Source organism: Chiloscyllium plagiosum, chromosome 34 (genome assembly GCF_004010195.1).
Source record: "Chiloscyllium plagiosum isolate BGI_BamShark_2017 chromosome 34, ASM401019v2, whole genome shotgun sequence".
Classification (NCBI taxonomy): Eukaryota; Metazoa; Chordata; class Chondrichthyes; order Orectolobiformes; family Hemiscylliidae; genus Chiloscyllium; species Chiloscyllium plagiosum.
In genome coordinates, this window is record NC_057743.1 from 17,742,916 (window position 1) to 17,756,651 (window position 13,736).

A 13,736-nucleotide genomic window follows, 5' to 3' on the forward strand; every position below is an offset into this window, starting at 1 on the left:
GTGGGCGCGAGTCTTGCACCTCCTGCGGTTGCAGGGGAGGGTGCCGGGAGTGGAGGTTGGGTTGGTGGGGGGTGTGGGTCTGACGAGGGAGTCACGGAGGGAGTGGTCTTTACGGAATGCTGATAGGGGAGGGGAGGGAAATATATCCTTGGTGGTGGGGTCCGTTTGGAGGTGGAGAGTGGTCAGAGTGGTCCGTTTGGAGAGTGGTCAGAGCCTTGTGCGCCAGAGCTGCTCGGTGCAAGTTAATGAAGTAATCTTGGTTAAAATGATGCTCAGGACTGCAGTGCTTTTGAGAAAATCAGAAAGCAGCACTGGGCTATATCGCTGCTGTAAGTTGGATCATTCCAAGTTTCATCCAGCCATGTCCAACTACAACAGAGGAAGGAAACTATTCACTTGTAGTTTTTTTTGTTGTTAGTGGTGCTATAGGAAGTCAGTGCAACAAAACTAATTTTGCAGTGATAGAGATTGTTGGGGGTCATGTGCGGTTTGGAATCTGAATGGGAGTCTGCCTGTAGTTGTGACCTCAGTATGGTGACAAAGGGTGCTTGAGGTGAGCATGGAGTCATGGGGCTAGCTGATTCCAGCCTCTTTCTACACAAAATGCAGCAAATTGAAGATGGTGTTGCATCAAGCTTTCTCTGCTCTCAGAACCTGGCTTGCCTCAACCAGGAAGCTAATGGAGCATTGAACTGGGCATTTGTGACTAATGAGAGAGAGAATGGTCTTCCAAATCTGAGCATCAGTTCCAAGCACAAAGCCTGTTGACCTTGTTACTGCCGCACTTAAATTGCCAATTCTGGGCAATTCCTCATGTGACTTTCAACAGTCCAATCTGCTTAAATATTGCCTTTTTCACCAGTCTTGAATTTTCTTTTTGCTGCCAAGAAATTAGAATGATCAAAGAAAAAAGCAACAAAAATGCTTTTGCTTTTAAACAACCCAATGATATTCCTCTTCCAAGTTGGTCACAGCGGTGTCCAGCAGATTAGCCTTTTAATTCTCAGAGAATCTCGGGCAAACTTGGAGGATTGGCAATATGGGCGGCACGGTGGCACAGTAGTTAGCACTGCTGCCTCACAGCACCAGAGACCAAGGTTCAATTCCCATCTCGAGCAACTGTCTGTGTGGAGTTTGCCCATTCTCCCCGTGTCTGCATGGATTTCCTCCGGGTGCTCCGGTTTCCTCCCACAGTCCAAAAATGTGCAGGTTAGGTGAATTGGCCATGCTAAATTGCCCGTAGTGTTAGGTGAAGGGGTAAACGTAGGGGAATAGGTCTGGGTGGGTTGCTCTTCGGAGGGTCGGTGTGGACTTGTTGGGCAGAAGGGCCTGTTTCTACACTGTAAGTAATCTAATCTAATCTAATCAAACATGGACTGCAGTCCCTAGCACAGCAGGACATGTATCAGGATAGTGGCCAAAGACAGGGCCCATTTTAAATTAATGCATTGAAAACTGAACTGGCTTTGGAACAGGCACACGTTCATTCAAATCCAGTTTTCGGATGCATAAGAATAATGAGAGATTAATTTTTACTGTTCGATATCTCACTTGCTGCTTCACCCAAGCCAGCAGCTGAAACTCTTGTGCACTTAAAACCTTGCAAGAATTTTCTTTGGCAGTTAAACAAATGCACTAAAAACCCTTAACACAAGCTAGAAACTAGTCCTGTGTAATTTTGTGGCCTCACAGTGTCACTTCAGTACATGAATATTTTAACTCCGCGCTCAGTAATTACACCATCTTAGCCTTCCACAAATGAACTGTTTTAGGATCTCAGTTAAGTTGCAAATCGGAAGCAGATGTTGAGGGGAAAGCATCAAAATTGCATCTAATTTCCAATTCACTTCCTATCTCACAGATGGCCTGTGGCTGAGCCAAAACTCCGAAAGGTTTGGTGGCAGGGGGACAGTGAGAGCTATAGGTGTAACATCAGCAGTTTGCTCTTAGGAAAAGGTAAAGTTCCCCAGTTGGCAAAGATTCCCAACAGATCCACCCCTCTGGATAGTACGTAGCTCCTGTACTTAGAGGGCTGCCTCTCAACTGAGGACTATTGACACTGAATGGAAATGTATTCTGCTTTCTCAATAAGAGAGCCAGAGAGAATCAGCCGTTAAGGAGTTAGCTGAGAGTATAAGGAGTGAGGAAGTTGCAGAATGACTGCAGCTGGATGTAGGAGTTTGCACTGTGTCCGCACTGATTGAGAACCTGATGGAGGCATTTTCATTCAAGGGTTCCCAAAGTGAGTGAGATGGTTATTTGAAAAGGATAGTCCACAGCAGACACACTGGAGCAGGACCATTAACGCTGCCTGCACAAGATCCTGCCAATCTGCTGGGGAAAGAAGATGCAAAAAATTGGAAGCCAGGCGCAAACAGTGCACTGCCTCACCAGTCCCTTCCCACGTCCATCTTCTGCCCCATGTGTAACAGAGCCAGTGGAAGCTGCATCTTTCTGTACAGTCACCCTGAGAGTGGAAGGGTCAGCCTCATCTGCGAAGGGACCGTTGATGATGAGAAGGAAAGATGCGCAGGATGAAGGCAGGAGAACAATACGAGGTGAGGTGAAGCTCATTTGAAGAGTCAGTGCAAACATGATGGGCCAAATTGATTAGTCTCACAACACTAAACGAGATAAATCCTTGGCTTCCAAATCCTTAAATGAGATTTTTGACCTGTTGTAACTTTTAAAAAAAAAATCAACTAGAGATAAAAAGCAATTGTTGGAATCCAAGGTGACTGCTTGCCAAGCAGATCAACAGTCAACAAAGAGTTAACTGTTGAGGAACCACTGGCATTAGGGGCAAAATCCAAAGTAATGTGCCACGCGCAGACAGCATTATTCATTCACTTACACCCCTCCATCACACACTTGAATCCCATTCCAATTAAGCTCTGATTGATTAACTGTAGTGCATGTGGCATTTTTAAATATTTTAGACAAAGCAGTGCTTGGAGTGGACATCTATTTAGCAGAATGAGTGTGAAATCATGGATTAGCTGGAGTAGGCCAGAACAGATGTAGAAATGCAGTAAAAACAGAAAGCCATGTAGATTCTCACACCTCTGAGACAATGCCTGACCTGCAACTCACCTCTGTTTCCCTACCTTGGCTGTATATCCCTTGAAATAATTAAATTTAATAAAAATTCCAATTTTAAAACTCCGAATTGGCCTTGCGCTCTTGCTGCCGAGACTGAGAGTCCGTGCACTGACAGATGGACCAGCAGTTGCCTCAGTGGTACTTACTTCACTGCTTTCCCACTACAAACTATCACCCCTGATAGCTCTTCAATCACACCCACACCCACACCCACACTTCCAGGAGGTATTAGGTCAGGAAGGTTTTATGGGGAACCACCAGGACGCGCCCCCCCCCCCCCCCCAACTTCTAGATTCCTGCTTTTGGTTAGAGAGATCTACAGCATGACAGACCCTTTGGTCCAACTCATCCATTCAATAACATAATGGCTCAGTGGTTAGCACTGCTGCCTCACAGTGCCTGTGTCCCGGGTTCAATTCCACTCTCCGTCAACAGTCTGTGTGGAGTTTCCACATTCTCCCCGTGTCGGCATGGATTTCCTCCAGGTGCTCCGGTTTCCTCCCAAAGTCCAAAGATGTGCAAGTTAGGTGGATTGTCCATAGTGTCCAAGAATGTGTAGGTTAGGTGGGTTAGCTATGGGTTACAGGGATAGGTGGGAGGGGTGGTACGGGGTGGGATGCTGCTCGGAGGGTTGGTGTGGGCTTGGTGGGCCGAATGGCCTGTTTTGACACTAGCGATTCTGTGAATGACAGAATTGTTACAGTGTAGGAGGAGGCTATTGTGGACTGTTACTGCACTCTATCCACATCCCGCCTAATATGTGGCACCAAAACCTGACACAGTACTCCAGCTGAGGTCAAACTAGTGTTTTCTATAGGTTCAGCATAACCTCCCTGCTCCAGTACCCACTGTCCCAATAATAAAGCCTAAGATACTGTATGGTTTATTATCTCCATCTATCCTGCAATTGTTAATGACTTATATATCTCTGCATCCCAGTCTCTGTGCCTCCGCACACCCTTCAGAATAGTATTTTATATTCGATACCATCACTCAAAATCTTTTTAATCAAAACGTATCAGCGCTGACTCTTCTGGAACCTATTGTGCATGTTCCGAAGTGTTGCAGAGTGCAAGGAGATGTTGGTGAAAATTGTGTGTTAGTCTGTGATGCCAACCCAGCCATAGAGCAGAGGATTTCACTGTCCAGCCTCACAAGGGGAGTGCTGTGGGTGTGGGTGTGGCAGGCGTAGGGGTACACATGGGTTGCATCCCAGTAGGAGTTACCACTTTCAGGAATGGGAAAACCGTGGACAGGAAGTTGGAATAAAAATTGATCGGATGGCTCCCAGTTTCCGTTGCATTAAGATGTTTCTTCCAAGTCCATGCCCTCGTGACCAATGATATGTAAATGAGGGTACAGTCCAACAGGAAAATTTGTATCATCTGAACACTTTTAAAATTTTGCCTCCAATTCTAGTTCATGAAAATAACTTAAATGTAAATTAAAAGGAGGACCAAGGGAGCTCTTATTCATTCATGTTGCCTCCGCTCTACTTAGAATCCCTACAGTATGAGAGCAGGCCATTCAGCCCATCAACTCCACACTGACCCTCCGAAGAGCATCCCACCCACCCTGTAACCCTGCATTTCCCATGGCCAATCCACCTTACCTGCACATCTTTGTATTGTGGGAGGAAACCACACAGGCATGAGGAGAATGTGTAACTCCACACAGACAGTCACTCAAGGCTGGGATTGAACCTGGATCCCGGGTGCTGTGAGGCAGCAGTGCTGACCACTGTGCCACCGTGTCTTACCTGGGGGTTCTCAATAAGGGAGTGCAGTGGGAGCTTTACCGTCTTGAAGTTGTTGGACCTGCTCAGGGTGGGTGTGTGTGTTCAGCCCATCAGTGAACAGGAAAGGAAAATAAATGAGATGGAAGAGGGAGAACTGTTGTAATGAACTGAAACTTGAGCAAATGTTGTTGTGTTCCTTGAGGGCTCTGATATGGAGTTGGTGGAGCTCCGTTACTGACACTGAATGCCTGAAGCATCAAGCGTAATGAAAGGCACATTACCAGTCATGCTGGTTTCAGAGATTCAGTGGGTAGAGTCATCATCAGGCAGCTAATGAGCGATTACTCCCATACATTGCACATGTTAAAAAAGAATCACCTTTCTCTGCCTTGCATTAGCTAAAGAATTACACACTGATGAAGCTGTAACAGACAAGCTCTTCAATTTCCCTGTACCCCTTCAAAAACATTGTCTTAACTTTCAACCCAGCTGAAGGCAGCTGGACTGTGGCTTCATTCAGAAAGTCAATGACCCTGGATGGAGTCTTGACATCTCCCTAGCCAGAGGCCCACAACAGCAGCATCTCCAATAGACCCTCCTGCATATTTTGACACTGTAGCCTTGGAAGCTTTGAGGAGGTGATGCGTGGGGCAGGGTGTCGGGAATGTGGATTCTGATGGTGCTGGTAATGAAAAGTTGGGGTCCAAGGATTCAAACGGTGGGCTCCATTTGACAGTAGCTGTCTGAGGAATGAAGTAACATTGTTCACACATTGAGAAAGTCAACCTCGGGACGTGTATGAAGGAAACCCCAAAGGGGAAAAAGCTGTCTTTGGCAGAGGGAAATGGAAAAAGGGAGGATGTGATGGATGAAGAGTGCCAGTCAAATTCCCCACTGCATTCACAGGAAGGGTGACCAGTAGTGTTGCAGATACATGTGCAGCACAGAAGTTACAGTCACATACAGAGTTGTAGCACCAGTCACAGCTGTAGTTATGGAGACACAGTCCCTGATGATGTTACTGACACCAGTGCTATGTGCCAGACATTTTGCCTGATTTTGATTTTACAACCCTCAGCCAAGGGCACTAAAATCCCTGAGTCTGGCTCTGCATGGGTGGCACATTGGCTCAGTGGTTAGCACTGCTGCCTCACAGCACTAGGGTCCTGGGTTCGATTCCCGCCTGTCTGTGTGGAGTTTCTCCATGTGTCTGCGTGGGTTTCCTCCGGGTGCTCCAGTTTCCTCCCACAGTCCAAAGATGTGCGGGTTAGGTGAATCGGTCGTGCTAAATTGCCCGTAGTGTTAGGTGCGTTAGTCAGGGGTAAATATCGGGGAATGCGTTTGGGTGGGTTTCTCTTCGGAGGGTCGGTGTGGACTTGTTGGGCTGAAGGGCTGGTTTCCACACTGTAGGGAATCTAATCTAATCATATCATTCAGGCTCAGTTCCACACTCTGGGGTTAGATTTACCAGTCGGGCCATTGAGGAAGTAAATTGTTCTTCTCTCTCTATTCCTGCATTCTGTTCCTCCTCCTTTCTCCGCCCTTCACTTCCCTCTCATTCCAGCCCAATTCAATGCAGCCTCCGTATTTGAACTTTAGCTCAGGAAGCTACATGTTGTGCTGAAGGAGTTGGATCAAATCCTTCACTGGCAGGCGGACCCATTGTGGCACCTGCCATGCCAAGCAGAAATTGTCTCCATTGCACAGAGCTGAGTAAAGCCCTTGTTGGAATGAATCGGAATTCTGTGCATGTCTCACCAGCTCCTCGTCCCTACCTCTCCATCTCCTGGCAAGGGAAGCCAAATAAGGTTCGGTTCCGTTTCAAAATTGCGTGGCTTTGTTCTGCTTTGTTGCCCACAGTCCCCTTACTTCAAGTCGCATTAATGTTTGTGTAAATTTGATTCACAGTTAATTACTGTGGCCTTGTAGAGAGCCGGGCAAGTTGAGACATGGCATGTGATAATTCTCTGCACATTACACGGCGAGCTCCCTGTGGGAGATCACGGAGTCAAGTATTTGAACGCCTGTACTCCATTCCACAGGCTCTCAGTCAGGAATTAACCACATCTGGTGCTGCTTTACCCTCGCTGAGCAGCCCCCTCCCCTCCCCTCCTTCCAGGGGAACACTGAGCATTAGAGAGGGGGAAGGGGCCTCATTGGCTGCAGGCTCCACCTGAGCAGACATCACCCCCCTCCACCCCCACCTCAGGGACTGCAGCCACAAACGCCAGCCCCTCTGGGCAATGCCCTGTGCATGTGTCCCTCCTTACTCAGGAAATAAATGGAAGGGGCAGAAAACGAAGCAGTGAATCTGAACTTAAAGCATTGCTGGTTGCTTCTGTGCTCTCTGCCTGCATCAGTGACACTAAACCTGTTGTGATTACCTGATGGATGCAGCTCGAAAATATAAATGTATCAGTTAAAAGGGAAGGGTTAGTCCTCCTCACATTTCGGACATTAACATCTCACGGACAACTGGATAGAACACTCCAGAAGACATGGATCTCTCTCTCTGTCTCTCTCTGTCTGTCTGTCTGTCTCTCTTTCTCCCTCCTCTCTCTTCTCTCCCTCTCCCCCCCCCCCCCCCCCCGTCCCCTTCTCTTACACTTCTCTCCCTCTCTGTCACCCTCTACCTCCACCTCTCTCTCCACCCTATTCCCCCCCTCTCTCTCCCCCTTCCCCTCCTCCCACTCTTCCCCCCTTTTTCTCTCTGCCTCTCTCTGTTTCTCTGTCTGTCTCTCTCTCTCTCTCTCTGTCACGTGTATGAATCGGTTAAATACTCCAGTCTTCAATGTGACCACGTACAGCATGAAGTTAGGGGGTGGGGAGCCTGAGAGCAGGGTTTTTACAGGCATTTTGTTTTTTTGTGTGTGTTTTAAAGGAAAAAGCAGTAAGAAATAGAATGGGATCTCTTTAGAATAATCAATTCAGTGCATTCATTCCTTCATATAAACTAAACTGCTTTACTGGTCTCTAATCATGTCTCACCTCGCTAGAATGCTTCTGGGTCTGTCTTTTATAAAGACAGGGGAACACACATGGCGACAAAACAAAGGGTCTTTGTAATGTGCTCTGGGTGCCCTGATTGTTTTCACTGGATTCGAGACGTGAAGGAAAGTCTCCAGATCAGACAGGGCAAATGGTCCATTTACAGGGAGTGACTGGTCGTGTTGAACCATGGAAAACACTTACCACAAATTGGTGAAAATTGTAACAACAGTCTTTTATTCAAAGATCATTTGTCAGAGAAAGCAAAACAGCCTGTAATGAGTTTTAAGCACTGTTTATCTGTCTCAGTGTGTTTAGTTATGATCCTGGTCCATTACTCCAACTTCAATCAGAGTTGGTTGAAGCTCTGAGAGGATTAACTACCTGGTTTGGTTCTGGATTAAAAGATATGGTGCTGACTGATGTATCTCTCACTGGTATCATCACATCCTGTCTGAATGAGCTGTTGTAAAGTTTTCCCTATTACTATAATTTTCCCCTCACTTTCTTCCCATCTCCTGATGGCTGACTCTATCCTCCACGCAACCAAATATTTACCCACGTGACCCTCTGCTGCTGCTGGTGTTGTTGTGGGTTTCACCTCCAGCAGTGTGTCCTGGCTTTGTTTATATCACCTCCTGTAACATAAAAAACTGCGACCTGAGTAATGTGATATTGAAGAATCCAACCAATACTCAACATTGTGAGTTTTGCACTCACATTGCTAATGTTTTGAGGAACCGAACAGAAAGCCTCTCCACACTTACGTCATTGCCTTGTTTTCAGCTCGCAATTTGCCATTGTGCTGCCATTTTCATGTCTGCTCCCAGCATCCTGTCCGACAGTTCTGAGTCACATTGTGTTCTCTTCATGTTGTTCATTATTGAGTGCTTGTCATCATTGATTATTGCAATCCTCCACCAATGCGTAACAAATGTAGTGCTAAGAGAAAGCACTGCAGTATTAAGCTAAATATTAAATTAGAAGTGATAAATGTAATCTAAAAGATAAGCATGTGGTCATTATTGGACATTGTTTGTAATGTCCCGCAACGCATGATTGTAAAGAACACTGATGGAATCGAATAGAAAGCAAAGTGTGTTTTAAAGCATTTAGAGGTTAGGATAGCACAATAAGCAAATGTTATCATGGGGGAATAAGGTGGAATGATCACTGGCGCTATGAATCGAGGATCTCCATAACAATAACACGCCGACCAGCTTATTCCTCTTTCTGGAGAAGGCTCTGCGCTCCTGAGAAAGGAGATGGGAGAGGATGATGCAGTGAAAGAGTAACCATTCAAAGCTGCCCTCAGACTATTTTACAGGTTTCAGACACTATACAGTTTTCATAACATTTAAAATGCAGGGGGAGTCAGCCAGTCTGACGTGGATCTGCAGAAGCATTTCTGGAAAAACTTAAGGGGATCACAGAGGAAGGTGGGTTTGATCCTAGCCAGGTGTTTAATGTTGATGAAACTGGCTTCCATTTGAAACGTGTGCCTCTAGGACACGTGTTTCTGGAAGCAAGAAGGCTTCAAGGCCTCAAAGGATTCTTTTTTGTAGGAAGCCTACTCCAATGGCGATATAAAACGTAAGCCATTACTTGTGTATAGGCAGGACAATGAGAAACATTGTAAAATTCCAGCTTCTTGGAAAATGAACTTTTCAGTGCAGGGCCTGTATGGCAAAGCAGACTTTCCATCAGGAATTAGTGGATTATTTTCTACCAGAAGCCAAAAAGTACCCTGAGGGAAATAATCCTAATCTCAAGATCTATCTGTGCCCCATGACCTGGATCTGGAACCATTATATCCAATGATCAGAGTGCTTTCTATAGCACCAAGAGTCACGTGGCTTTGTGCAGCCAACGGACACTGGTGTCATTGCACGCTTGAAGCCTGTTGTTTGAGGAAAACATTCCACAATCTGATACATGAGACTGAAGGCAATGACAAACCTACAGTCCAGGAATTCTGGAGAAATTCCAACATTTTTGGACGTGACTTCGTTAATTGATTCTTTCTGGGATGAATGGTTTGTGGAAGAAAGCCCATCCTAATGCAGGCCACTCCTTTGAGGGGTTCAGTGATGCATCATGTATACGTGGTGAAATCATGCAACAAGCAAAGGAAGTGGGCTTCCACAAAGTAGGAGAAAATTATGTTGACCAACAATTGGAACTGCGTGGTACACCTCTAAGATGTTGCTGAATTAAATAAAACATACCTTTTGAGGGAGAATGTCTGGATGATGATGATGAAGAAAACAATATTTTTCCCAACAGAGAGACCTCACGTATCCTGAGCTCCGAAATATGTTTGAGCACTGAAACTGCAATCAGCATTATCCAAAATCACTGCACTCTCGCTTGGATCATTCTGGCAAGCCAGCATGAAATGTTCAAGATTCTTCGGCATGCTACCACGAAATGTTTAAAATGCAAAACTGCATGTAGGGAGGCAAAGAATCCTGGGTTCTTTCTTGTAAAAGTAACACCAGGCATGGATGAACCTGGAGCAGTACCTTCAGACATACTACTGGGGGAACATGTTGAGGTTACATCTTTTGCAGAGCGAGAGAGAGTGTAGTTCTGGGGCAGAGTGATGTCAGTGACATTGAGATGGCAATTGATGACCCTCTGTATCTCCAACTCTGCCAATACCCCTCTTAAAAATCATAGATTAGATTAGATTCCCTACAATGTGGAAACAGGCCCTTCGGCCCAACAAGTCCACACCGACCCTCCGAAGAGCAACCCATCCAGACCCATTCCCCTACATTCACCCCTGACTAATGCACCTAACACTACAGACAATTTAGCTAGTTCACCTGACCTGCACATCTTTGTGACTGTGGGAGGAAACCAGAGCACCCGGAGGAAACCCACGCAGACACAGGGAGAATGTGCAAACACCACACACACAGTTGCCCGAGGCGGGAATTGAACCCAGGTTCCCTGGCACTGTGAGGCAGCAGTGCTAACCACTGAGCCATCGTGGTCACTTCCTCGATCAGCGAGTGAGAATGAGCTAAATAGTTGTTTGTCTCTGGTTGAGAGGCTGTGAAGACACTGACAGGGAGGGGAAGGGGATGCTTTAAACAAAAGCAAGATGGTGTTCAGGTCAGTCATAAATTGTTTGGCCAATTGTCCTTTTCCTGCTCTTAAAACATTGAGTAAGAAACAGTCCAGCCAGCCTTGTGTTTGTCTGAGACCAGTGCAATTATTTTGTCAGGGCACTAATCCTTTGGTGTACTTTTACAAATGCAAAACCTGATGGAAAGGCTGAAAGGTTGGGTCCTCAAAAGGAACTGTGTCTGGCTGTATGTTGTACCATCTTGGAGGGCAGGGCTTTACTGCACTGATAGTCCACCCTTCCTGGTCTCACTCGGTTTTGACTCTGGTCATTTGCGGTAATGCTTCCCTCGAGCATGTAGGGGATCTAGGTCAAAGTTAGTGCTTGACCCAGCCGCATCCCATTTTCCTCTTATTTGGCTCAACAAGGGATCCCACAGCCATGAAAGGGACTTAGCTCCTCCCTTTGACCTGAAAGAGGTACTGGAGAGGGAGCCACATCAGAAAGGCTTTCCACAGAACTTGCTCCAACCCCTTGGTATTCTAGCTGAGGTTCTGAAGGAGGGTGTTGGCACGATTTCTAGATCCCCAGCCTTTGATATGCCTGAGCTGGGAGTTTTTAATGGGGCAGTGCAGTGCGGAGGGAGTCTTACTGTTAACTTGAGCTGCACTCTCATTGACCTGATCGATGCTGAAAGAGACATGTTCTATTTTCCCCTCAGTGTTGTTGTTCCTCAATTTAAACACACAGCTTGCTAGAAATTGGTGAGTCAGGGAATTCCAGGGAGGTATGGGGTGGGCACAGTGGCTCAGTGTTTAGCACTGCTGTCTCACAGGACCAGGGACCCGGGTTCGAATCCAGCTATCTGTGTGGAGTTTGCACATTCTCCCCATGTCTACATGGTTTTCCTCCGGGTGCTCTGGTTTCCTCCCATAGTCCAAAGATGTGCCGGTTGGGTGGATTGGCCATGCTAAATTGCCCGTAGTGTCCAGGGATGTCCAGATTAATTGGATTGGTCATGGGAAATACAGGGTTACAGGGACAGAGTAGGGGTTTGTTCAGGGTGGGCTGTTCTTTGGAGAGTTGGTATGGGCTGAATGGCCTGCTTCCACACTGTAGGAATTCTGTAATATCCTTATTAAACATTTTAATTGACATGTATGCCTGTGGCCACACAGAACAGAAGTAGGGGCATGTACCTGCCTCATTGTAACTCTGCTGCATTACTCACAGGCTGTTTAATAGCTGGAAGGAGAAAATGACAGTGAGAATGATTTTCTTTTCTCCCAACTATGTTTGACTAATTTCTGGCTATTACTGACAAAATGTACCATTCAAGGACATATGCATTATTGAGTAGATGGGAAAACTCAACGGGGGACTGGTAATTGCTAAAGTGGAGCCGAGCAGCTCTCTGAAAGACAGCTTGCTAGTTCAGTGCCTGACTGATGGCGAGCTCACTGTACAGGGCAGGCTGCTACCCTTACTGAGGGAAACTGGCTTGGGTCGGATTGCTGCGAGTTGGGGGAGACATTTGTTAAATAACTCGGAGACAGAATTCCTTGCTTCTCACTTTTCAGTCTATAATCCCTTGGCTAAAGCAGTACTGAAAATTGTTTTCCCCTAAATCTTTCTCTTTTTTTGAAGGAATATAATGGCTTGCATCTAAAGTTTAACCCTTTTTGTGAAAGCCTTGTATTTCTGGGTGACCTCAGGGAATCTCAGAGGATCTAACAGCAGATGTTGGATGATATATCATCAAATATGAAATGCAGCAGCCATTTTGAGTGCTGTGAGATCGCAGAAACTGTGATGTGTTAGTGACCCGGTTTTGGCGATGTTAGCCAAGGGGTAAGTCTTGGCCGTGTCAGCAAGGACGCTTCCCTGTCCTTCTTTGACATAGCGCCATCAGGCTATTTGTTGTTTAGTTATAAAGTTGGCACCTCTGACAGTGCAACACTGCCACAGTACTGCACTGGAATCAGCCTTCATTCTGTGTTCAAATCTCAGAACTGGCATTGAGCCAACCAGCACAAGTGAGTGTCTCCTGACTGGCACCATCTCTCTTAGATGGTTGGCCACGTACATCGTAGAGAAATTTTGAGTGTTTCTGTTTTGTTTGTCTCAATCTTGTCCAATTCGTTTCCCCCCCCTCCACCCCAAACAGAACTCGTCTTGCTTCAAGGCATGTTTTTGTTTTGTATCTTACATTTGCTAACTTGTACTGGTCAGTGATAAAATGTAAGCTAAACATCACAGGTTAGTAATGATGGGTGACAGACCAAAAACAATCCTTTTGTGTTCAGTTGACCCTTCAGCTTTCCAGTGCTCCTAGCTGAGCCCCAGTAAATGGCAGTTCTAATAGCTCTGTTCTTTCTGCATTGACACTACTGGAACGTGCCTTTGGTGTTTTGAACCTCATGCATATCAGCATTTCCCATTTTCCCATCATTGGACTGCTCAGCTGTGACAGGCTGAGATTCACATGTTGGGTGGTTTCCATAGAAATGGGCCACATGGTTTGCAAACTGCAGCAAAATGGAACTGGTTAAACCCATGGTTTTTTTTTAAACCTCTTGAACGCTGCACTACTATTTTCTGTCTGTCTGCTGGAGGCCACTGAATTTGGTTCCCCCAGATGAATCTCCATGCACCTCGACCACTGAATGGTGACCAGCAGAGTTTTGTTTACTTTATTCATTCATGGGATGGCGGTATCGCTGCCTGGGCCTAGTTGTCCTTGAGAAGTTGGTGGTGAGCTGTCTTCTTGAACCACTGCAGCCCCTGTGATGTATGTGGACCCACAATGCCCTTAGGGAGGAGGTCAGTCCA

At 46.2% G+C, this 13,736-nt stretch overlaps 1 protein-coding gene across 1 annotated transcript in view; it reads left to right on the plus strand.

Annotated features, from left to right (window-relative positions):
- The first annotated feature begins 5,784 nt into the window (after positions 1-5,784).
- LOC122540243 (kazrin-like) overlaps positions 5,785-13,736 on the plus strand; it is a 317,978-nt gene continuing 310,026 nt past the window's right edge. Inside the window, exons 1-2 of the mRNA XM_043675660.1 lie at positions 5,785-5,789; positions 11,298-11,301. The gene's annotated coding sequence lies outside the window, so the exon portion shown is untranslated. The remainder of the gene's footprint in view (positions 5,790-11,297; positions 11,302-13,736) is intronic.